Source organism: Biomphalaria glabrata, chromosome 10, assembly GCF_947242115.1.
Source record: "Biomphalaria glabrata chromosome 10, xgBioGlab47.1, whole genome shotgun sequence".
Lineage (NCBI taxonomy): Eukaryota > Metazoa > Mollusca > Gastropoda > Planorbidae > Biomphalaria > Biomphalaria glabrata.
The window spans coordinates 28511059-28514073 of record NC_074720.1 but is presented as its reverse complement, the minus strand read 5'-3'; positions in this window follow the sequence as shown (position 1 = coordinate 28514073).

Here is a 3015-nt window from a genome sequence, read left to right as displayed (position 1 = left end):
TTGTTTTGAAACTTTAATTGATGGTTATGTATAAACAATCAGTTGAGAGCAGTCTAAAAGAAACCAAACAATTCTTTATCCCTGACCTACAAATTTTTTTTTTTTAAATTTGAAATTTAAAAAAAAACAACGTTAAAAATACTTTTATAAAAAATCGTATAGAATCTCTAGAAAGTGTAATAGTATTAATTAGTTTGGATCAGTCGTGTAATTAAATTTGTGATAGATCAATAATAAATCAGTGCGATTAAAAATATTGTTTTTTGTTTAGCACAATTCAATTCATGCTTTTACAGCTTTCTCAATGTGATATGCTTCTATCACTTGTCTGGACCAGTTGGGAAAAAAAAAAAGGTGGAGAAAGGGGTTTCCTTCTCTATGTAATCGTGATTGCATTTTTAAATGAAAAAAAAAAAAACAAAAAAAAAAACAACTTGTCTAACTTAACTTCAAACTCGAATCAGGTCTCAGACCTTCTCAAGGGGACTAATTCAACTTATACAATCACATCTGTCAAGTACAATTTCTTTTCCTTTTTCGATACGAAACAAAGTAATTAATTACCAATAGTTAATATAATTTTTTTTATTCTGTTTAATTATTATTATTTATTTTTGTTTTGTCAGGTACAAGAAATAATTGTACAAAATTTCCACTTGATCAGAGATTATGTGTGTGAGTAATAGGTGTACAAACGTTTTTACCTGACAGACAGAGTTAGTTGATGTAAGCTTTGTAAAAACAAAACATAAAAAAAAAATTAATATATATCTATGGTGTTCAATAAAAAAGAACTTTGAATAAAGAATGTTTGTTTGCACTAGTCATACAAAATCTATAGATAAAAGATTAAAAAGAAATTAGGCTACATATGCCTATATCAACCTATATGATAAAGTTCTTCACCTTCGCCTATCCCTTAGTCGAGTGGAGCACCACACAAGATCTGTTGGCGTCTTTCTCCATTCCTTTCTGTCTTTTGCCTTGGATAGAATCTCTTTCAATGGCAGGCCCGTCCATTCTTTTATTTTGTCGTCCCATCACATTCTCCATCTGTCTTTTCTTTTTTTCTTGGTACTGTTCCCTGCTGTATTTAGAATATTATGTATCGAAGATATTGAGGACTGCAAAGCGTCTTCTATTTGATAAAATTACAATGAGTATATTGCACTCCCTTAGGACAAATAGGAGGACCAAGCCTCACACAGATCAAAATAACCAACTTAAAAAAAGGATTACAATTTATTTGATGAAACTTCTCTATTTAGTTTGTTTCTAAGACAGTGAGACTTTTTGACGTACTTTGTACATCTCCTTGTACAACATTTATATAGTTGTACTTAATAAAATCTCTTTCTGCGTTAACTATTGAAAAAGACTCTAGTTATGTGACTGAATAGACATGTAGATGGAGAAACTTACAGAAAGATACTAGTTATGTTACTGAATGGACATACAGATGGAGAAACTTACAGAAAGACACTAGCTATGTGACTGAATGGACATACAGATGGAGAAATTTACAGAAAGACACTAGTTATGTTACTGAATGGACATATAGATGGAGAAACTTACAAAAAGACTCTAGTTATGTTACTGAATAGACATATAGATGGAGAAACTTACAAAAAGACTCTAGTTATGTGACTGAATAGACATATAGATGGAGAAACTTACAAAAAGACTCTAGTTATGTGACTGAATAGACATATAGATGGAGAAACTTACAAAAAGACTCTAGTTATGTGACTGAATAGACATATAGATGGAGAAACTTACAAAAAGACTCTAGTTATGTGACTGAATGGACATATAGATGGAGAAACTTACAAAAAGACTCTAGTTATGTGACTGAATGGACATATAGATGGAGAAACTTACAGAAAGACACTAGTTATGTGACTGAATACATTTAGATGGTGAAATTTTTTTTAAATGAAATTTAGAGCTGATAAGAGTAAATTTAATGTTCAAGAATATGAATCATGTGCTAACAATTCATTAAATTTATTAGCATACTAGTATCTCCATATAAATGTGTGTGGTTGGCCAGAACTGATGATAATACTCTTGTTTTGTCTCTAATGTATAAGGTCAGAGATTTCATGATAACAACTTAATAATTAAAATAGCTACTTATTAATGAAAAAATTAACTTCAAGGTTATTTTTTAAATATTTATTTATATCTTTTGAATTTTAGTAGCAGATGTGAAAGTATGAATGTGTAAATAGACATTAAACAATTATACTTTCATTGAATCATTCTATTTGATAGATTATTTAAATTGTAATTAAATATTATATTTGTTTATCGCAGTTTCATGCTTTTAGCGCTCTCAATACGCTATGATCCTATCACTTTCTCAATACGCTATGATCCTATCACTTTCTCACTATGCTATGATCCTATAACTTTCTCAATACGCTATGATCCTATCACTTTCTCACTATGCTATGATCCTATCACTTGTCTCACTACGCTATGATCATATCACTTGTCTCAATACGCTATGATCCTATCACTTTCTCAATGCACTATGATCCTATCACTTGTCTCACTACACTATGATCCTATCACTTGTCTCACTACGCTATGATCCTATCACTTGTCTCACTACGCTATAATCCTATCACGTCTCACTACGCTATGATCATATCACATGTCTCACTATGCTATGATCATATCACTTTCTCAGTGCGCTTTTGTCCTATCACTTGTCTGGGCCAGTTGGAAAGGGGTAGGGGAAGAACAAAGTATTTGGGGGATTGTTATTTAAATGTATTTAAAAAAAAAAAAAGGGAAAGACCTGAATTCAAACTTCTGGGCTAAAGCCTTCTCAAGCTAACGGTGAAACCACTCTGCTAGAGAAGAGTATATGAACATGGAAGATTGTATAGTTATCTATTGTTTCTATTTCATGTTTGTGTTCACTCAGATGACAAGATAAAATAAAGGGGACTAATTCAGCTTATACCACCACTTTAGTCAAGTACAATTTCTTTCCTTTGTTTG